Here is a 22,922-nt window from a genome sequence, read left to right on the forward strand (position 1 = left end):
GCATTACGGTACCGCCTGAGCCCTGGTGCCAGGCGCTGTGTGTTATTAGGTGCGTTACGGTACCGCCTGAGCCCTGGTGCCAGGCGCTGTGTGTTATTAGGTGCATTACGGTACCGCCTGAGCCCTGGTGCCAGGCGCTGTGTGTTATTAGGTGCATTACGGTACCACCTGAGCCCTGGTGCCAGGCGCTGTGCAAACATCAGACACAAACACGGTCCCAGCCTGACGAACAGACTGGTTTTCCCCGCTAGAGGCCCTGACTCTCTCCCTTGTCCCCGTGCACCATGGCCCTTCAGTGTCACCCAGAGAAGCCGGGGAGCAGGGGCAGGCAGGGAGGTGGCCGAAGAAGGGGGCAGAGTCAGCGGAGGCTGGGGGAGCCGCCCGTGTTCCTCACCCATGTGCTTGGAAAGCTGAATACGGGTTCAACATCAAGCTTTCCCAGAGGGCCGTGCATGCCAGCCCCCAGACGGGCTCCTAGGCGGGGCCCGGGCCAATGGGGTAGACCCCAGGCCGCCGACGCCTCCCATAGCGGGTATTTGCTCTCACCACACAACTGCTCTGCTCTGGCTCCCGGCACCAGCTGTGACGCGGACAGCGCTCATCCAGCCCTCGCCAGCCGCCAGGCGCCAGGCGGGAAAGCATCAAACCCACGTTCATTCCGCGGGATGGGAACAGGAGACCGTTTCTGTCTATTTCAACAAGACCCACGGTGTCCCCAAAATCAAACGTGTTTGGAGCTAAATGGGTACTGGGTTTGGTTCTTGTTTCTTTCTCCTTCTCGCCCTGTGGCCACTGAGAAGAGCAAGCCTCCCCCCTCCCCTGAAAACCAAATATTTGCTGTTTGTGGTTTTGCTGAAAACTCAGGGAAAGACCATTTCTGACCGCTATTTCCATTTCTGACAAAAGGCCATTTTAAAACGCTAAGAAAAATCTTAACCGGTCTCACCCCAGGGTAACCACGCCGCCTGCCCTGCTTCCTGGCACTCCCGAATACTTCCCTGTCTCAGGTGCATCACTAGGTCTGGCGCTATTTCAAAGCAGAACATCTGAACCCGAAGGGGGGCGTGTAATGCAGGGTTGGAGCAGGCTCATTAAATCAGAGCACACACCGCCGGCAAGCAAGAAACCATCCATCAACTTCGGAGACTCTTCCCTTGGGCTGGGATGGCAAAGCCGTGGCTTGCAAACCAATGCAAATGTACACGTCTCCGCATCGCCTTCGGGGACTTGCTCCTAGGGCCAGCGCCTCGCCAGGATTAAGGGGAGCACTGCTCTGAGCAAACTGCGTGGGAGCGGGAAGCGGCTGATAAAAAAGAAGCAACTACCTCGCTCAGCAGTTGCATGGGGGGGGGGGAGGGTTGAGTGAAATCGACCAGAGCCCAGGTAGGCATAGCTACGCCAGGGAAAAACAGACCTCTGCAAACAAGGGATGTTACAGTGGAGCAAAAGGTGCTGGGTATTACCAGGCCTGGTGTACTTTGCAGGAGATGGGAGATAACTTTCCAGAGAGTTTCACCTCTACCTTGCAAAGTCAATCCCCTTTCACAGTCATTGAGTCCAGTCCCCTGCCTTCACAGCAGGACCAAGGACCATCTGTAACAATTTTTGCCCCAAATGGCCTTCTTGAGGATTGAACTCACAACCCTGGGTTTAGCAGGCCAATGCTCAAACCATTGAGCTATCCCTCCCCCCTGCCAAACCAATTACCCCTTGTGGAGCAGCTGACTTCCAGCTGCTGCCTGATCTAATGCCCCCAGAGAGATGGGAAACGGGGGGTTGATACAGACCTGGCATTCGGGGCCAGGAAACGAAAGAGAGCAGCGGTTTTCTCCGCTGGCTTTGGGGTCACTTACCCAAGAAGCAAGGACTTTTTCACATGTCGAGTCACAGAGGCCTGGCCCCTTCTCCCTGCCTGGGATCCGGCTGTCTCCCACGCTAGCACTCATAGGCCGTGTCCAGACTCAGGGTTTTTTTCGGGAAAAGTAGCCTTTTCCCGAAAAAACTTCCCCTGCGTCCAGACTCAAGCCGCGTTCTTTCGAAATTATTTCGAAAGAACGCGGCTTTTCTTTCGATGGCGGTAAACCTCGTTTCACGAGGAAGAACGCCTTCTTTCGAAAGTTCCTCTTTCGAAAGAAGGCGTTCTACAATGTAAAGAGGCCGTCTTCGAAAGAGAGCATCCAGACTCGCTGGGTGCTCTCTTTCGAAAAAGCGGATTTCTCTTTCGAAAGATCCGCCTGCAGTCTAGACGCGATCTTTCGAAAGAGGCTCTTTCGAAAGAAGCCTGCAGTCTAGACATAGCCATAGAAAGGCCACAGTATTGTTGTACCTTGGGGGTGCAGAAAGATGAATTCTCCGTGCGCCAGGAGCCCCACCAACTTGCCTTGGGCGGATGGTAACTACTCTGCGCTTTACCGCATGGTGTGGCCCACGGAAACCGGGTCTGAGCCTACAACGTTCCCTCTCGCTCAGCCTTCCCCAAGCCGCACCTCCCCGACCACGGCTCAGGGCGACGACTCCCTCGGCCAGTGTTTCTCAGTCTTTTTTATAAAGCATCACTTTTTCCAAGCAAACAAACAAAAATTATACGTACCCCCAGTACCTACAGTTTTCAGACACACAAAATTTTTTTCTACCATTGCAACACATTTGTTTAAGCAACTTAAATTGTAGCCGGGCGGGAGATTAAATTTTGGGGTTTAAAAAGTACAAAAATAATCAAGCGCTGTAACACTTGACACAAAAATTCAGTTTTCTCCAAATGTCAGTTGTGCTGACGTACCCCCAGACTCCTCTCGAGTACCCCTAAATGTCATACCACTGGTTGAGAAACTGCCCTAGGCCACCATGGCTGAATGGGCCACAGCCTAGAGGAGCCAAGGTGCCGTGGAGCACGACGGGCTCACCTGATCGCCAGGGAAGATGCCAACTTCTCTGGCAAATCAGGTGAGATTGAAAAGCAGCCTTTGGTCCCAAGGAGGGCTCATCTGGGCCCCCCCGGCCCAGGGACGCTGGCCCAATGGGGCAGGTGGTGGACGTTCGAGCAGCAGAGGATCTGGAGGTCCCAAGCAGAGATGTTGGGGGGGAAAGACACAGGCAGGGCTGAAAAGGGGCAGCCCCACGGCACTGCCTTACATCTCCCATGGAGACAGAGTCGGCTGTTCACAGCTTCGGCACGCCAGCGACCACCCTCTCCTACGGCCACGGCTTCCTGCTAGATCCCTCAGCCATTGGAGCCAGGGAACGCCTCATGCTCTGCCCCACTCCTCGTGGGTCAGGGTTTTGGCCTGAAAACTGCCAGAGTTCTCCTAGGGGAAAGCGGAATGGGCCCGATCCTCAGCTGGTGCGTGTCGGAGGAGTTCCATTAACGTCAGCCCGGTGACTCCGGCCATCTTCACTCCCAGGCCCGGGAAAAGGGATTCCACTCCACAGTTTGGACTTTCATCGTATTTTGCTTTGCTCCGCCCCCCGCCCATGGCTCCAAAATAGCTGACTTCACTCACTCTGCCACTGGCCTGGTTTGTTCCTGCTCAGATGAGCGGGTGAATTTGTGAGGCAGGCAGGGCGAGATGTCCAAAGCACTTTGCTGGCATTCAGTGGATGATGGGCTAGGCTAGGGGGCTGCTGGTACTCTGCTGCACAGGTAAGTCAGAGCTCTGTGACCAGATGGGGAAACTGAGGCACAGAGCAGCGCTGTCGGACAGGTAAGTTAGAGCAGCAATAGCGCCTTTGTGGATGATGGGCTAGGCCAGGGGGCTGCTGATACTCTGCCAGCCAGGTTAAGTCAGAGCTCCATGACCAGATGGGGAAACTGAGGCACAGAGAAGCGCTGCCGGACAGGTAAGTCAGAGCAGCAATAGTGCCATGACCAAATGGGGAAACTGAGGCACAGAGCTGCGCTGCTGGACAGGTAAGTCAGAGCAGCAATAGCGCCATGACGAGGTGGGGAAACTGAGGCACGGCGCAGTGCTGGGCCCAGGCACACTGTGCAGGGGGGAGGCAGCAATTGGAGACAGAGTTAGCGCTCTGGAGCTCCTGAGTCCTACTCAGCTGCTTAAACTACTCCCTCAACATGGGCTTCGGCTGCAATCCAACCCCGCCTTGCTGATCTACCCGCAGGGCAGCAGGCGGATGATTCCTTCGGCTGCGGACAATCAATGAGCTATTTATGGTGGGCTGGGGAACCAGAGGGAGGCGGGGTTTGTGTGGTCTGCAGCTGACAAGGTGACCGATCGTTGGGTTGCAGCTGACATTTGCCCCGTGCTCCGACGCTGCGGTGATGGGCATCCCACAGGTCATGCAGGGCTGGAAAAGGCGCTCGACTAGGACGGGGCTCCTCGCGCCCACCAGCATAGGCAGGGGCTCGCAACCTGGCCCCAAGTGAACATCCCAGCGGCTCAGTGCCTCTGACAGCAGCAGCAAGCAGCCATCTCTCAGCTGTGTCTCTTCTCCCAACAGGGCGCCGGGCTCCCCGTGGCTCCCCTGCAGCTGCCCGGGATCTGCCCCACTGGCTGACAGCGCTGGAACACACATTGGTCAGGACACGGAGCAGGGCTGGGAGGTAAGCAGGGGTCATTTTCACACAGTGCCTTTTCTGAGCCCTGCCACACTAGGGAGAGTTGGAGCGGAGAGTGGTCTAAAGGAGGGGTGCTGCCAAAATGGAATCAATCAGTGTTAGTAAAGTTCCGGGTCAGGAGCAGTGTCCCCCTGTACGCTGTGCTTTTGGGTGCCACCCACAAGAGATTCCCATGCCGCTCAGTTGATTAGCAGAGCACCCACTGCTGGGTTTTGTTTCGCTAGGGGTGGTGCACATCTGCACATGCCTGGGCGCATGTCACAAAATTTATTCCGCACGTGGATTAAAAAAAATGACAGGGAACATTGGTGAGGAGGGCCCCGATTCTGTGCTTCCGGCCCTGGAACATGGGGCTCTGGTAGTAACCACACCAGGGAGCTGCAACCCACCGCCTCGCCACGCTGCTTCTGGGAGCGGCTTGACGTGAAGGCGTGCCCCTCCCGCCCAAGGGCTGCATTCCTGCACTTGCCGGGCCCTGGGAACCAGGCTTGGCAGGGAAAACTGAGCTCCATGCGTTTCCTGCTTTCTTTATAAATAACAGGCTGAGTGACAGCACCGAGCCACACAGCAGCTGAGAGCCTCCGGCGGCAGATGGGAACCAACAGACGTCCCGGCCTGTCCAGGGAGCTGTCATCTGCAGAGACCGGGGAGTTTTAAAGGGGCCGTGGTGTTTATAACGCAGGCGGGCAGGGTATCTGTGCGGGGCTGGGTGTGTAGCGGGGACTGCAGACAGCTAGCACGCTTGCACATGGGTACAGACACGGGCCAGGCTGTGAGTCTCTTGCTCACACTCGAACAGCTCGCTCCTCCACCAGTGCGGCTGAAATCACAGGCGTAAAGGGAGAGTGGGAAACCGGGTGTCGGCCTCTGTCCCTCTGTCCCTATGCCAGTGTGCGCGCGCAGGTGTGCGTACTCTGAGTGTCAGTCCATCGGCACCTGAGCACCCCCCCATCTCCCTGCCTGCCACCCCAGACACAGTGTCCTGCTCTGCTTGGCTTCTGCTCCAGCCAACACACCTGCCAGGCCTTTTGAGCCCTTGCCATTTGCTGGGAGTCGCGGTCGTGGGAGACCGTCAGCTGTGACCATCCTTGTGCTGGCCCGCAGCGCAGGCAGGGACAGACACATGCCCCAATGGACACGAGGAGCCAAATTCCACCTTGAACAGGCGGAACCAGCTGGACCACGGATGTACCAGGACCAGAGTCCTGGTGACCGGCTGTGACCGGGACCCCTGCAAGCTGGCAGGGGGTCGGGAGCCTGCCATGCCACAGCTGGGCTGCCCACCGAGGTGGGAAGCCCAGGGGGGCTGGCAGGGCAGCGGGGGGCTGGTGGCAGGCTCCAGTTGGCAGCTGGGCCAGGCCTGGGGGGCTGGTAGCAGGGGGGCCAGAAATGACCTCCACTCGCCTGGCAAAATCCCTCATCCAGGCCTGGTCTGGTCCCAAGGGTGCCAGACCAGGGAGGTCCAACCTGTACCACCCTGTACCTGCAGTCACTCAGACGGCATGGCGGGTATGTACCTATGTCACTGTGTGCACACGTATGGTGCACGGACCGTGGCAGGGGTGCAGTGCAGGCACGAGTTAGACCCGGGCCTGTGTAATGGAACGCATGGCGGTACGTCCGGCACGCTCTCGTCCCCCTCTCGTGGCACAAACGCTCCCCAGCTGAGACGGTTCCTTCTGGCCTTGCAATCTGCGAGTTCCTCGGGAAGCCCCTGACCTGGCATGGGAACACGCGTTTGTCTGCAGAGCCATTGCGGTGAAGCGCCGAAGAATCCCCGATCTGCTTTTAAAAGATGCTGCCACAGCTGATAGAGCCCAGAACGGTTTCTATGCATTACAGCCAAGCCCCCATGTTCAATTCTTGGGAGCTATGGCAGCGGCCTGTTCCAGACTGGCCACCCTCCATCCGTGGGAATCCGTGAAAGGCCACAAGTCACCTGGTTACGAGTCCAACGGGCACCGAAACGACTCCCCCACAGCCGTTCGGCACCACTCCTGTAGGCCATCCTCCGCCCCGCCCTAGTAACGGCGGGGAAGCCAGGGGCTACGGGTTGGTACGAAGAACTGCCCACGGCTGCACAGCGACTTGCCAGGATGGGGTGCGGGTGCATTACGCCACGGCCTGATGCCACGACAACCGTCTGTCAAAATGGCAAATCTGCTACCCCTGCTCCTACCCCCTGGCCGCAGACTCGTTTGATTTTGAGCTGCCCCACGCATGCTTGGCGACACATTTGGCTGAGTGCGGCACGGCGGCGCCCGGAGCTCACCCACACACTGCAGAGGGACCGGCGAGCCCTTCCCGACCCGCCTCTTCCCGGGAAGAGCTCACCCCCCCGGGACGAGCCCAGCCCATCTTCACCCACCGCAGCTAGCGGCTGTGCTGCATGTCCCCTCGCCCTAGGAGCCCTGGTCGAGTTAGCAGGGGCGGCTGTGGTGCCTCGCACGGGCATTTCCACTCCATTCAGGTGGAATGAAACCGAGTAAAGTTCAACCTGGGGAGAGCTCAGAGACAAGTCCAACGTGTGGCTACACGGATCAGAGTGCTCCCCGCTGCCTTTCAGCTGGGCAGCTCCCCGACTCTTCTCTTGCCAGCCAGGGGGCCCCCGAGTCTGACGCCACCTCAGTTAATGAAACACCTCTTCACCAGCATCCTGGTGAGCCACACGTGAGCCGGGAGAGGGTGCCAGGCCGTATTCTCATCTGTAAGCGCCAGGGCTTCCCAAGGCACTGGCCACTTCACCCTTCTCCCAGAGGTCTCCTCAAGACCTCCCGATACACTGAGGACGCAGAACAGAGCAGTCGCAGGCTGCGTGGGGGATAATGCAACGCCCCGGCTAAAGTTCCACAGGCTGAGTGCACCAGCCTCTTGAAATACCTGCGAGCTTCCTTCCTGTAGGTGGCCAAGCTAGTGGTGTCTAGCCCTGCCTTTGGTTGAGGGTCTTGCATATTCTTATCCACATTCTCATGGTCCTCTGTTGAGCCCATATTTCCAGTACATGTGCCCAAATCCTGACATTTAAAGGTGGGGGGGGGGGGGGCACCACTATGTGAGGTAGATACAAACAAGTTTTTCCCACAATTTATCACCAAGAGGAAACTTTCCATCAAGCTAAACCAGTGGTCCCCAACGCGGTGCCCGCAGGCGCCATGGCACCCGCCGGGGGATTTCTGTGCGCCTGCTGAAACATCTGGGCTGGCCCCGCCCCCGGCGCGTGGCACATGAGCAGGGCCGGCCTGGGGCGCGTGGGCAGGTCCAGCCCCGGCCCCAGGGCACATGTGCGGTGCTGGCCCGGGGTGCGTGGCTCGTGGGTGGTCCTGGGCGCACGGCCCATGCGCGGTGCCGACCCCAGGCGCATGGCTCGTTGGTGGCCCCGCCCCTGTGTGCCCGGCACGTGAGTGGCTCTGCCCCCGGGCGCCCGGCAGCCACGCAACATTGGGGACCACTGAGCTAAACAAACTCGACTGCAAACAATGGTGGTACTTTTTTCTGAAAGCAATAAACATTTCCTTGTTGTGTTTGCAACCCACAGAGTGCATGAGAACTATAAAATGAAACTGACCAGAAAGCAGAATGGCCGTGAAACTGACTAGGCTTGGGTATCTTTAGCATCTCCACTGAGAAATATAAAAAATAAGCCAACAGCCCATCCAGGGAAGGCGGCCGTAGGCTTTTAGACCCACTGTGGCTGTAGTAACCAAAAGTGTTAGCTGTAATATCAGTGAGGAAGGCTGGGATGGAGCGTATAGGTGTCTGGCCACTTCACTCTTCATGTCAGTCCCCTGACAATCCCACTTTACATTTGTTTTTGAAAAGTTACCAGTGTCATTTTTAAGGTGGTTTAAGGACCGCATCCACGCAGGCGCACTCTGACCCATTTTAGTATCTCAGCTGGGCCCTTTCTGCAGCAAATTTTCCCCATTTTTGGCACAGCATCTGCTGGCTACCACGTCTGGCTGAGTTTCTGCCCTGGAAGCATGGCCTTTGTGAGCTAAAATGCAGTGTGTGTGTGTGAAGCTGTGTGCACAATGTGTGTGTGTGTGTGTGCATGAATCTGCATGTTAGTTAATGAAGCTGTGCACACAGTGTGTGTGTTAATGAAGCCATGTGCAGTGTGTGTGTTAATGAAGCCATGTGCGCACAGTGTGTGTGTGTTAATGAAGTAACACACACACACTGTGTGCACAGTGTGTGTTAATGAAGTTGTGTGAGGTATGTGTGTAGCCATGTGCACACAGTGTGTGTGTATTAGTTAATAAAGCCATGTGTGCACAGTGTGTGTGTTAATGAAGCTGTGTGCACAGTGTTAGTGTGTGTGTTAATGAAGCCATGTGCTCACAGTGTGTGTGTTAATGAAGCTGTGTGCACAGTGCATGTGTGTGTGTTAATGAAGCTGTGTGCAGTCTGTGTGTGTGTAGCCGTGTGTACAATGTGTATTAGTTAATAAAGCCATGTGCACAGTGTGTGTGTGTGTGTGTGTGTGTGTGTGTAGCCATGTGCACACAATTTAACCCCCCATACAATCTGACAGCTATGTCTGCAGCCTGGTGGAGTCGGGGCTCTCAAGCCCCCTCCCCACAAGAGTTCTACATGTGGCAAGGATTCCCTGACATGACTCAAACTCTGCTGGAATTTTTTTTCTTGTGGGTAATTTGTCCCAGCCACTGGGGGCTGAGTCTGTTTTCCTGCATCTGGTTTCCATTAGGGGCCGTGCAGCCCAGATGAATAAGTAATAATATAAAAATAAAAGGATTAGCATTTTCTCCTTGGCTGGTCCACCCCGCCCCTCCCTCCCCTCACCTCCGGATGGGAATCAGATGTCGAATCCAGAGATCGCCCCCTACACCCCAGGGTGACCTAACGCCCTCGATTTGTTACACCAGGGCGTTTAACCCTCCGCCAGCGGGGCTCGGCCTGGTTCCTGCTGGGCTTGGCAGCCACATCCCAGCCCTCCCAGTTTTACAACAATAATTGGGGCAGCACCACAGAAGCTACTGTCTAATAAAACTCAGATTCCCTTTTGATTCACGCACACCCGGGCAATCGGCCTGGCGCCACTTAGCCCTGCGGGGGGGCTCAGCGCCCGGCCCCCTCTTTGCAGGGCTGGAGTGGTCCGGCGGGGCGACTGGGCCCTGGTTTGTGTTGCAGACTCCCGGATCCCCCCCCCCCTCGCCCCCGCGACTGCTAAGTTTGCCCTGCCCATTTGCAAAGCTTTTGGGGGAACCTGCGGACAGGGCTTGCGGGGCCTGATTCTCCACTGCCCGGCCCCTGCTGGGTCATTAACCAGCACACAGCGGGGGCGGCATGTCCCACATCACAAGGGCAGCGTTGGCAGGCTCATGCTGCCGGGCAGTGGTGGATCAGGCCTTCCTATATCCAGCTGTGGTGCACAGCTGGGCTGACCTCTGCTATCCTTCCTTGGGCCCCAGCTCGGCAGCGTGAACTGTAAGGATATGGCCTTTTTCTGTAGTCCTCGCAGAAGCGCTAGACGCGATGGTCTCCAGCCTTTTGGGGCTGCAGGGTGCCCGGGGCCAGCGCTGCACAGGCGCTGCACACCCAGGGCTTGGGCCAGCGCTGATCACTCGGCGGGCACACATAAGTGCTCCAGCGGGCGCCATGGCACCCACGGGCACCGCGTTGGGGACCACTGGGCTAGAGCCTAGGCCAGGGGTGGTAAACCGAAGGCTCAGGGACTGGATGCACCCCCTGGAGTGCCTGGCTCCAGCCCCTGAGGCTCAGATCTCCCCCCGCCAAGCATTGGGGAGCCTGGGCTGGCGTTCTGGCCTCTTTGCCATCTTCCTGTGGGGCTGGAGCACACAAAATCTCCCCACCCGGGCCCCCCGAGGCTCTGGTGTGGGAGGGAAATGTGGGGCGGGTCTTGCTCCTTCTCAGTCGGGCTGAGGGGTCAGGGTGGGTTTTTGCTTCTCACTTGTGTGCAGACCCGGACCCAAAACCGGATCCCGCCCCAGGGCTAGGCCTTTGTCGGCAGGCAGGCTGAAAGGGCAGCAGCCCCTCGCTGTCTGCAGGGAGTCCCACCCTCCCATTCTGCTGCATGACAATAGTGCCAGGCCGGGCTGTTCCGAAGGAGACTCTGTCCTCAGGCCACTAGCACCCGATAAAGGAACAGAGCTAGAGATGGGCCAAGAGAAATGCTGGTCAATAGCTGGGGGGTGGCCTCCTCCTTGGGTGACCATGGGCCTCTTCTTCCTATTGTTTGCTTGGGGGGGTCTCTGTCTGCTCCTGAATGGTCCCTGGCTGCTGTAATTAATTGTGCGAGGTGTCAATCAACTCAGGGGGCGGGCTCTGGTTGGTTAGGTACTTCGCCCCCAGGATGCTACCGGTGGTGAGTAACACTGAAGTCAAACAGTGGGGTCCGGCAGGGCTACTCAACTTTGGAATCCCCGGGGCCACCGTGATACTCACAGCACATGCCCAGGGTGGTTGCATCTACACGCAAATATATATGCAAATATATGCAAATAGCTTCTTTCCCATAATGCCCCCGCACCTCCTCCCTGGGGGCTAGAAACTCCGATACCCTGTACCCGCCTGTTCCAGCCAGCCCGCCTGCTGGCATCTGTCAGTGATCACCCTGCCTGGGAGACGCCTCGCCGTTGTGGAGCCTGTTCCCAGTGGAGGCCACGTTCAAAGGATCCCACCCACGGGCTGCATGGTGAGCCCCACTGTGATGTAGTGGGGGGGCTGTCTGCTCTGTGACCCGGGGTCTCCCTGCGCTGTGATGTGCGATTTCCACTGACTCACCCACATGTGGATTGGCCCAGACACCTAGGCCCAGCCTGGGCAGTTAGCAAAGCTCTTCCCAGTAGGGCTGCCAGATGGTTTCAACAAAAATACCGGACACACTTGCCATGACATCACAATCAACGGTCCAGCTTATCTAGAACATACTGGACACACTTGCCATGACATCACAATTGATGTTCCAGCTTATCTAGAACATACCGGACACACTTGCCATGACATCACAATCGACGTTCCAGCGTATCTAGAACATACCGGACACACTTGCCATGACATCACAATCAACGGTCCAGCTTATCTAGAACATACTGGACACACTTGCCATGACATCACAATTGATGTTCCAGCTTATCTAGAACATACCAGACACACTTGCCATGACATCACAATCGACGTTCCAGCGTATCTAGAACATACCGGACACACTTGCCAGGACATCACAATCGACGTTCCAGCTTATCTAGAACATACCGGACACACTTGCCAGGACATCACAATCGACGTTCCAGCTTATCTAGAACATACCGGACACACTTGCCAGGACATCACAATCGACGTTCCAGCTTATCTAGAACATACCGGACACACTTGCCAGGACATCACAATCGACGTTCCAGCTTATCTAGAACATACCGGACACACTTGCGAGGACATCACAATCGACGTTCCAGCTTATCTAGAACATACCGGACACACTTGCCATGACATCACAATCGACGTTCCATCTTATCTAGAACATACCGGACACACTTGCCATGACATCACAATCGACGTTCCAGCTTATCTAGAACATACCGGACACACTTGCGAGGACATCACAATCGACGTTCCAGCTTATCTAGAACATACCGGACACACTTGCGAGGACATCACAATCGACGTTCCAGCTTATCTAGAACATACCGGACACACTTGCGAGGACATCACAATCGATGTTCCAGCTTATCTAGAACATACCGGACACACTTGCCATGACATCACAATCGACGTTCCATCTTATCTAGAACATACCGGACACACTTGCCATGACATCACAATCGACGTTCCATCTTATCTAGAACATACCGGACACACTTGCCATGACATCACAATCGACGTTCCAGCTTATCTAGAACATACCGGACACACTTGCCATGACATCACAATCAACATCCCAGCTTATTAGAAAATACTGGACAGCTCTATTTTCTCAATTTGTTTCCTGAACAGAAAGCTCCAATACTGGACTGTCCGGTTTTGAACCGGACACCTGGCCACCCAACTTCCCAGGGGAGAGACAAAGGGAGGGAGGTGGAGACGAACACCAGGTGTTGGGGGAGGGGTCAGTTGCTGGCTGGGAAACATGAAGGGAACAACCTAAGCTGAGGACTGAGGGTCTGGGGGGCACCAATGGACCCCCTAACCCAAGGGGTCTGAGGCATCCTGGCTTTGACTCGTAGCCATGTCACGTCTGTGCTGGGCTGTATCCCAGAGAAGCAATAACCCCTCTCTGTTCTACTGGCTGGCGGAGTCTGTTCTTGCGGCTACAGGGCTGCAGGATCAAGGGGAACCCCAACGCGCAGCCACACCCACGTAAACCCAAACCGTACCACGGGCTGCAAACAAATGGGCCACGGGCGGTGTGTTGAGTAGCCCTGGGGAAAGGTCTAGCACAGCACGACTCAAGTGTCACTCTATACACCGGGGTCCAAGAAGGAGCCCAGCAGGAAGGGCCAAAAGGAACTGCAAGAGGAAGGAAGGAAGACCTGGAAGCAGAACTCACCTCAAGACCCAACCTAAGATCAGAGCTGCCAAGAGTTCTCTGCACGACCGTGTTGTGCAGCAACCAGGATCCAGAGTAAGGATGTGAAGGACTAGTCTGTCAGCTTGTCTATTCCCACCCCCTTGCTGCCGCTATCAGATAGAGGCAGCAAACGGGGTTCGGAGGGGAGGAGTACTTCAAAGTGGCAATGCCACACAGCTGAGCCGGGGATCAGCTGTGTGGTGCTGCTGCTTTGAAACTCCAAGGCGGCATTTCAAAGGGGCAGCGCCAGGGAGCCCGGGGTCAGCTGGGGAGTCCAGGAGAGCTGGACGCTTGTATATTTCAACGCAAGCACCCGTGTGCAGCCCAGAGTCAGCAGGACTTCTTGCTGGCCCCGTACGCAGAGATCCGCATTCCTCCTTTGAAATGTACAAGAGCCCCAGCGGCAGGAATGCGGAAGTGCCTATCGACTAGTCGATGAATCGCAATTTACCATCCTTCATCCGGATGAGACTGACCTTGCCCGGTCGCCAATGGGCGCGCATGGCCCTGCCAGCTTAGCACGCCTGTTCTGCCACTGCTAATAGACAGGGGGAAGGATATTCCCAGGAGAGGCTCTTCCAAGCTCTCGCCACGCCGCAGGGAGTGACGTCCTGAGCCCGAGGAGCTGGGGAAAGGTGGGCGCCCCTAGAGTGTGGAAGTGACGGAGAATTTTGTGCGGGCCACAGAAACTTCCCATGGCCAAGGGGGGACCATTCAGGCCTGGGGGGCTTCTTCACAGACCTGGACCATCTGCTCCTGCCGGGCAGGTGGGGGCAAGGAGGGCAAGGGCTGGTGGGGCGATGGAGCTGTGTGTGCCGGCTGCAGGGCCCTGGCAGGAATGGGGACTCGCTCCCCCGGCCCTCCTGGCTTGATCCAGTAGGAGCTGTTTGTGGCACGAGCCTGTCCTCCGTGTCCCTGGGGGTGCCCATTCGCCGTGCCCGGCACACGCTAGGCCTTGTGGTCACCCTCTTGCCACTCGCCAGCAGAGCCAGAGGCCCCTTCCCACTCGTCTCCGGCAGGCCAGGGTGCCCTGGATGCAGGATGGCGCAGCGATGAATCGGCGCCTGCCTTTGCTGTCTCTTGGCTGGGTGATTCTCACTCCCCTTGGCGCACAGCCCCAGCATGGGGACGGGCGAGCAGAGCACTCCCCTCGCCGAGGCTCAGCCCGTACAAACAGTCGCCCGGGCCATGCACCCCAGGCCACTTCCTGCCGTGTAGCTCAGTGATTCCCAAAGAGCAGCCGCTCCCGGTCCTCATCGTGTGCAAGAACACCATGGAGAAGTAGGCCGGGAGTCCAGAGAGCTGAGCTCCTCCCCCGCCTTGGCCATACCCTTCCTGCACGGCGCGTCTCTTCCCTTCCCTGCTGAACCTCAGTTTTTCCATCTGTGAAATGGGCATAAGGGAGCCCTCTATAAGCCCTGAGTCTCATGGTACGACTCGTCCCTCAGAACCTCACCGTGGGCTGAGTCCAGGCTGCCCCACCCTGGGTTCCCTCCGGAGTCTTGGGATCTGACCGGGACATGTTTCTGCTCCGAGCATCCCAGCAGTAGAGAGTAGGACCAGGCAGAATATCAGTAATCCAAAGGCCCAGAGCAGTACAGGACTGATCAAAGCAGCTTTGGTTTCCTGGCTGTCTCCCTTTGCTGGGCTCCGGGGCAGGAGCAGGGAAGACGAGGGAGAGGGGCAGGGAGACGCACACAGAAAGCCCCGTCTCCCTGCGAGCCTCCCCTCCGGCCAGATGGCCCAGCCCGAGCATGGAACGGGTTAAGAGGGAATGAAAATAACGGCATCTTTCATGCTCTCCAAATGGCTCCAAATGAAAGCCAGATGCTGGAGGCGACGTCTCCCGAAGCCGGGCTGCCTCCTCGCAAAAGGAAAGCCGCATTCCTGCTCCTCAGCTGCTGGGGCCACCGAGGCCAAGAACAACTCCCCGATAAGATCGCGAGGGACAGAGCCTCTCCATCTGGACTGTGTTAGAGAGGCGCTCGGCGCCAGCGGCCAAGTGGGGACGAACTGCAGAGCTCTCCCACATGGGAAAGGCGGATCGAGGGGGAGATGGTTCACACACACACACACACACACACACACAGACACACACACACACACACACACACACATAGACACACACACACACACACTGGGGAGCCGGAGATCTGCTCTTTGGCTGCACCCCCTGTGCCAATTTCTCACCCATGTGGGGGGTGGAAATTGATGCTAATTAGTTTCATTTTTTTTTTAAATCAGGAAACTTACGCCCCTCGCTCCCCACAGCCTCCAAGCCCAGACGGGCAGCAGCTTGGGCAGGCGGCTTGGCAGCCCACGCTGCCTCTTCTCCTCCTCGTGGTCACGGCTGTGGCCGCACCAAGCGACCTGCTCCACTGCAAACTGTTCTGAGAAACCTCCCGACAGCCAGCGGCTCGGGCCAAGTGCCTGAGGTTGGGCAGGTCTGAATCAGCCCCTTTTCCCAGAAATGTGCTGGCCAGCGCCAGCTGCTCTGGGCCCCACCTCATGGCAGAAGCCAGAGCCCCGGCCATGGGAAACCACGTGTCGGATTCCACTCTCTCCCTTCAGCCGCAGGGACTCCTGATCTACACCTGCTGACGCGAGGGTAGAACCAGGCCCCACACAACCACAGATTTGCCCAGCTGGGGAAGGATGCCACGAATGCAGAACCCGGTGGGCAACGTGGCAAGCCAGCAACTGTGAGCCACGCTGGAAGATCTATTGCGTTCCACCTACCAAGGGCCAGAGTGGGGGGGATGCGACTGGAGGCTGCAGGTTTTACTATTAGTGTAAATCAGGGGTCTCCAACCCGGTGCCCGCGGGCGCCATGGTGCCCACCGGGGCATTTATGTGCACCCGCCTACTGACCAGGGCCGACCTGAGCCATTCTTGCACCCCAGGTGTGTGGCACATGCATGGCCCCGCCCCTGGGTGCCCGGCAGCCCCAAAAGTTTGGGGACCACTGGTGTAAATTATACGCTGGGCAGCCTAACGAAAGTGCAAGAAAAAGAGTCTCCGAGGCGTACCTGTGTTAGTCTGCAACTTTAAAAACAACATGTGGTCCTGTGGACTTTAGGGGACGTCTACACAGCAGTGTTATTCTGGAATAATGTCGTGCGCGTCTACACAGCAAACCGTTATTTCGAAATAATGTCGAGCTGGAGGACTTCGGACTCCGACTCCCCATTTCCTCATTTTCCCAGGAGTAGGGAAATTGAAAGAAGAGTGTTCTTCCCTCGACGTCCTGCTGTGTAGACGCGCCAAAAGCCGAATGAAGCTATTTCGACTTCAGCCACACAATTGCCGGAGCTGAGGTTGCGTAGCTGAATTCGACTTTTGCCCTGCTGTGTGGACGTGCCCTTCGAGGCTAACCAATACATATATATAGGGTCATGAGCTGTCGTGGGCAAAACCCACTTCATCAGATGAGCCGGAGCGGAACGAACAGAAACCAAGACATTGATAAATCTCCCCTGCCTTTAACAACTGCCTTTTTACATCCAAAGCTAAGAATGGGACACTTCCAGTCCACTCACTCAGCCTCATTAGCACCGGTCCCACAACGGCAGGTCAATGCTTTTTGCTGTTATATCTCCCTTGGTTTCTGTTCTTTCCACTCCAGCTCATCTGATGAAGTGGGTTTTACCCACAAAAGCTCCAGAAAAAGAGGAAGCACTGCCAGGGAAGGATCCATTCTCCCTTCTTCGGCTCTGCCGTAGGGTAGTTTCCCCACCCAGCCCCCCTTAGACACCAGTAGCTCAAGGGAGGTGTAAGTTAGTGGAACGGGGTCTCAGCCAGGGTCTGGCTCTAACGTAACACCTCACCTTGGAACTGGATCCTGACAGTCAGGTCTAAGGGATGCTTGTTAGTGCACTAGGAAAACCAGCAAACCAAACTGCACCCCTGGCCTACTAAACCGGCCCTGCTCTACACCTCCTGGCCTAGGGATCCGGGAGAGCTTTACAAACAGGGAGGCTATGTCTACACTGGCATCCCTTCCGGAAAAGGGATGCTAATGTAGCACTTTGGAATAGGCAAATCCGCGGGGGATTTAAATATCCCCCGCGGCATTTGCATTAACATGGCTGCCGCTTTTTTCCGGCTTGGGGAAAAGCCGGAGAAAAGCGCCAGTCTAGACGTTACTTGAAAGTAGGAATAAGAAATCCTCCGGAAAAGGCTTTATTTTCCGGAGAATAACGTCTAGACTGGCGCTTTTCTCCGGCTTTTCCCCAAGCCGGAAAAAAGCGGCAACCATGTTAATGCAAATGCCGCGGGGGATATTTAAATCCCCCGCGGATTTGCCTATTCCAAAGTGCTACATTAGCATCCCTTTTCCGGAAGGGATGCCAGTGTAGACACAGCCGGGGTCTCACAGGCCCCTCGGCAGTGCATATTATGCCCATTTCACAGGTGATAAAACTGACTCAGAAAAGGGGAATGACTTTCCCAAGGCCTCACAGAGCGGCGGGACCTGAGCACAGGCGTCCTGGCTCCCAGACGTCTGTCCTGAGCACACGTCAGAGCTGAAATGCCGACAGCGGGGCCTGGCTCCTCCGCACCCCTGAGATGCCTTTCAAATAGCCACCGGGTGGGAGCCGGCGCCTGGCCAGGCGAGCCTCAGTGGACGCTCCACCTGCGCCAACCACACTGGCAGGGGGATTGGTCTCGCCTCCGTGGGCAGCATCGTACCCATGGTTTAAGCCTGGCTCCAACCCCAGGCCAAAACACGCTTCAATCACGGGCTGCTTCCCTGCACACAGGCAGGCCTCAGTCACCTGCTAACACGTGGCCACAATCCGGGGTATTTTAGCACAATCCTCGCTTTAAAAATGTGCCAGTCATGGATGGGGGCAAAGGTAGGGTTGGGGGAGGCAAGGGACTCCGCCCCTTCTGCCCAGGCCCCGCCCTCCAGCACCAGGTGGGCAATGGAGCGAGGGGTTCATCCTACCGTAGGCTGAAGCCACCTGTGGGCGGGGAATAGGATCACTAGGGCCCGGTGCTGGAGGGGGGTAAAAGGGGAAGAAGTGCAGCTCGGACGAGTCTCCGGGGGTCGCTGTGCCACCGTGCACCCCTTGCAAGCACAGCCCAGACAAGACACATTTCCTGGCGCAGGGGATCCGAGCCAGGCTAGCATCCCGCCAGGACCCCGGGAAAGGAAACCAAACCAAACCCCCTCCTTGCCACAGAGATTTCGGAGCCCACGAGCCCGGAGGAGAGTGCACAATTCAGTGCCTGCGGGGATGGAAAATCGCTGCATTACGGCGAGCTCTCGGCTCCTCCCACCCCACGGCGCTGCCGATTGGCACGCAGGGCCTGGGTTTCCTGGGATCCGCTCGGGGCTCCGCACACCTGAGACCGGCAGAATCTGCATGCAGCTGGGCTCTCAGCCATCTGGTCTCCCCCGGCAGCATGCCAAGCCATCTCCCCGGGGCGAGTCACTGCGCTACTAGCACACGTCTTACCTGCTCTGGGCCAGGGCTCCAGGGAACAGCCGGGGAGGAGCCCTTCTTGCCCCAGCTCTCAGCGCAGCCCCAGGCCCTGATTTCAGAACCACCTGGAAAGGGACCGGCAGGGCAAGAACCCGGCCCCCTTCCTCGCGGGGACAAGGAGAACACAACGGGCTCCCCACGCCAAGTTGGCAGGTTCTCACGGAAGGACCAGCTCCCTCGCTAGGAGTCTCAGGGCATCGACGTCCCTCCCACGGCAAACAAACTCAGAACCCCCTGTTCCCCCAGCCTGGTGGGCAGGAACGAGCCTGCCTTTTCCCTGCTGCTTGGGAGATGCTGATGGGGAGAAAGGGAGAAACAGACACTTCAATACCATAGCGCCTTGGCTCAGACCGACTGTGGCAACTTGGCCTTCGGGGCAGAAACTGATCTACGGAGGGAGGGTCTAGAACCCTTTCCCTGTGGGTTTTCCCAGGCACTGCTGTAATCACCACGACAGACAGACAAGCAGGCAGGCAGGCACACAGACAGGCAGGCAGACAGGCACACAGACAGGCAGAGAGACAGGCAGGAAGACAGACAGACAGGCAGGCACGCAGACAGGCAGGCAGGAAGACAGACAGGCACACAGACAGGCCGAGAGACAGGCAGGGAGACAGACAGACAGGCACGCAGACAGGCAGACAGACAGGCAGGAAGACAGACAGACAGGCACGCAGACAGGCAGTCAGGCAGGCAGACACGCACGTAGACAGACAGGCAGGGAGACAGGCAGACAGTCACACAGACCAACAGGCACGCAGACAGGCAGACAGACAGACAGGCACGCAGACAGGCAGACAGACAGACAGGCACACGGACAGGCAGGAAGACAGACAGACAGGCACGCAGACAGGCAGACAGACAGACAGGCACACGGACAGGCAGACAGACAGGCAGGAAGACAGACAGACAGGCACGCAGACAGGCACACAGGCAGGCAGACAGGCACGTAGACAGGCAGACAGACAGGCAGGCAGGCACACGGACAGGCAGACAGACAGGCAGGAAGACAGACAGACAGGCACGCAGACAGGCAGGAAGACAGACAGACAGGCACGCAGACAGGCACACAGGCAGGCAGACAGGCACGTAGACAGGCAGGCAAGCAGGCAGACTGTTCCCTGACTACCTGGCTCTGTCCTCGCTGCCGGGTTAGCAGGCATTCCGACGTGCCCGCGAGGAGCGGTGGGATCGCGGCGCGGCCGGGCACGAAGGGGCGTGATGCTCAGACTTACTCCTGCAGTTCTTGGCGCTGCCCTAGGCCGGGTGACCTGCGGGAGAGCCCCTCTGTGCTGTCTGGCAGGGAGGGCCCCGTAGAAAGGGGCCACAGAAGCAGCAGCCCTCAAGTAGCACCCACACTCCCGCGGGGCTGTCAGCAGCGGGCGCCCTGGGCTCTGGGGGCCCCGCTCAGGCCAGCCGATGGGGTGGGGCGGGGAGGAAGCCACCCGGCATTTGAGATATAGTGGTGGGTGGGACTCACCTCTGGGGCAACGGGCATTAGCCTGGCAGGGCATTCCCGCCCCCCGCAGCCAGCCCCGGTGCACAGCTGCTAGGACAGCCGGGCGCAGGATTTCCAGACGGTGGCAGGGGGCAGCACTAGGCCGGGGCCAGGACTCCTGCCGGCACAGCTGCCCCCACGGAGCAGACCCTGTCCTACCGCACCGGCTCTAAGTGCAGGCGGGAGGGCGCCGTGCTATGACCCGCCAGGCGTCCGTGTAGATGGGGTCCAAAGCCCAGGGACGAAGGGCCAGCTCCGCCCGTCCTCTGGCAAAGCGCTGTGCAGCCCCCCTGGCGGCTGGCGAGCTCAGGGGGATTTCTGTCTGCTCGGGACGGCAGGGCGGGGGGCTGCTACGCCAGGCTCCCCCGACGGTTTCTGCTCCAGATCACAGAACACGTCCTTGCAGGGTTTCCTCCGAGCAGCAGTGGGGTGGTGCGAGGGGGATTCGGGATTACGGCCACCTCCCCCGCCCTCAGGGACAGAGCAGAGCTCAAGGAGACGGACGCCGCCTGGGTCAGAAGAAAGTGGACGGCTAACGATGCAAAGGCTCGTTAAGGAAGCATGCAGCAGACCCCGGCACCCAGAGCCTCATAGAATCAGAGAGTCCCAGGGCGGGCAGAGACCTCAGGAGGCATCGGGTCCAGCCCCCTGCCCAAAGCAGGACCAACCCCAACTCCATCAGTCCAGCCAGGGCTTTGTCAAGCTGGGACTTAAACACCTCCAGGGATGGAGACTCCACCCCCTCCCTAGGGAACCCAGCCCAGCGCTTCCTCCCCTTCGTCTCCTCTTCGTGCCCTCCCCCAGCGCCCAGACAGCGGCTTTGCTCAGGACCAGTGCGTGGTTTCAGCACCGCCCCCCTGTGAGCAGACGGCTCGGGGTGGTTCTGCCACGGCAACCCGGCGCTGCTGGTTTCGGGGAGCCCGGCGGGAGGGGCCGGGGCACGGACACCGGTCCTGTCCCTCTGTGCTCAGCCGGTGTCAGCACCACGGAAGCCTTTTCCAAGCATATGATCCCGAGTCAACCCCCCCGCCCCCATGCCTCCCATCAGTCACGCCTGCCCCGCGCCATCGGGTGCCTGGGAACGGGGCCGTGCTGTTGCCGAGCGAGGCGAGACGGGAGCCAGAGGCGCTGGTAGGATGCCGGAGGAGTGATGACAGACAGGCTCTGGAAAAGCTCAAGCTTCCCACCCTCCCCCTCTGAAGCTCGGTGTCACTCCATTCCCAGAGCCAAGGGCAGGGCCGGAAAATCCCCGTCGCCGCTCCAGCCAAGGCACCGGAGGGCTGTGCGTACAAGACAGCCGTTCAGGCTGCCACGGGGAACGTCTCAATGTCTCAGCTGCCGAGACGTCGGCCTGGGCGCGACCGGGCTCGGCTGCCGAAGGAGGCTCCTGCTGGAACCTGGGAGCCACTTCCCGTTTGCCCCAGAGGGGAGAGGGACATGACAGGGGCTCTCCGCCCTTCGAGCTCAGAGCTTCCAGTGTCTGGCTCAGCTCAAGAGGCAAAACATGGGCCCCCCGCTGGGAGGGGCCAGCTGCCCTCGGGGGTGCACCAGGTGCTCCGAATCTCACCAGCTGTGACGTGGTGGGGGTGCTGTCTGCTCTGTGCTGTGTGATTCCCACCGACTCACCCACATGTGGACTGACCCAGACACCTAGGCCCAGCCTGGGCAGAGAACAAGGCTCTTCCCAGGGGAGCGACAAAGGAAGGGAGGCGGAGACGGACACCTGGCTGGGGGGCAGGGCCTGGGAGCTGGGCAGTTTTTGGCTGGAAAACCATGAAGAGAGGAGACTAAGCAGAGTGCTGGGAGTTTGGGGGGGCTGTGCACCTGCCCTGAGGGGTCTAGGGCTGCCAGCCCCTGACTCCTTATGTCCACATCACGTGGATGATGGGGGTGATGGGGTGCAGGATCGGGGGAGTGATGGGGTGCAGGATCAGGGAGTCCCCGACATGCCACCACACCAGCCCAGACAGGTGGTGCCCAAGCGCAAGGGGAACGTGTTGCTCTACCTGCAGCGGGTCCTGGATGCCTGGCGCGGCCCCCCGAGAAAACGGCACCTAAGTCAGCTTTGAAACCGACCTGGTGCCAAGGGCGACATTTGGCTTCCTTTGGTGCTGCCTGACGGGGCCCAGCTGCAGCGAGCCTGCTACCCACCTAGCCAGGCTCAGCCTGCCTTTCGCCCCGGTCCCACTGTCCCAGCCGGGTCAGTCCTGAGGGTCTAGGGCCTCGCCAGCCCATCGGCACAGGGCAGAACTGTTCTGCTCTCTGGGCTGCTCTCATGCGGGCAGGGCTGCTGTCCCTTTCCGACGGCTCTCGCGATTCCTCCACTCGGGGGCTTTCAGCCCTCCCTGGTCCTGCCCCAGCCTGCCATACGGGCGCCGCAGTGCCAGCCACGGCTGCCAGCAGCCCCCCAGGAGGCCTGCGGGCTGCAGCCTGGATCAGTTCCAGCGGGGGAACCCGGTTCGTCAGTTTCAGGGGTTCCAGCCTCCGAGGGCACATGCGGCAGGGCACCACATGACCGCTGGCCAGTGCCGGGTGACCCGTGCCCAGGTATATGCGTGCGGCTCTTGCACTAGAGACACGCCCACCCGTGCAGATCCTGCGCTTCCCGAGGGCATGCACAGCCAGCCACGAAATACACAAGCCAGCCGGGACGGCCGGGGCTGCTGGCCACAGGGAATCCCATGCTAGGATCTCCCTGTGTGTGCGGGCAGGAGTCCAGCCGGGGGAGTCTCCCCTGGGGAACGCTGGCTCTCTGGGACTTTTCCAGGCCCAGCACCACCTTGTCCAGCAGCAGCAACGATAGACGCCCCC

The 22,922-nt window shown here is 58.5% G+C and overlaps 1 protein-coding gene and 1 long non-coding RNA gene across 7 annotated transcripts in view; one reads left to right on the plus strand and one right to left on the minus strand.

Moving 5' to 3' along the window:
* CBFA2T3 (CBFA2/RUNX1 partner transcriptional co-repressor 3) overlaps positions 1-22,922 on the minus strand; it is a 111,500-nt gene that overhangs the window by 39,729 nt on the left and 48,849 nt on the right. Inside the window, exon 1 of one of the 6 annotated variants that reach the window (XM_075939860.2) lies at positions 11,168-11,629. The exons of the other annotated variants lie outside the window; for them this stretch is intronic. The gene's annotated coding sequence lies outside the window, so the exon portion shown is untranslated. Of the gene's footprint in view, positions 1-11,167; positions 11,630-22,922 lie in introns of those variants that run through there. 6 annotated transcript variants of the gene reach the window in all.
* LOC142831035 (uncharacterized) lies at positions 3,520-8,784 on the plus strand. Its single transcript, XR_012906624.2, has 3 exons — positions 3,520-3,640; positions 4,456-4,558; positions 5,115-8,784. It is a non-coding gene; the product is annotated as an uncharacterized LOC142831035 (long non-coding RNA).

Source organism: Pelodiscus sinensis, chromosome 12, assembly GCF_052426305.1.
Source record: "Pelodiscus sinensis isolate ZL-2025 chromosome 12, ASM5242630v1, whole genome shotgun sequence".
NCBI lineage: Eukaryota > Metazoa > Chordata > Testudines > Trionychidae > Pelodiscus > Pelodiscus sinensis.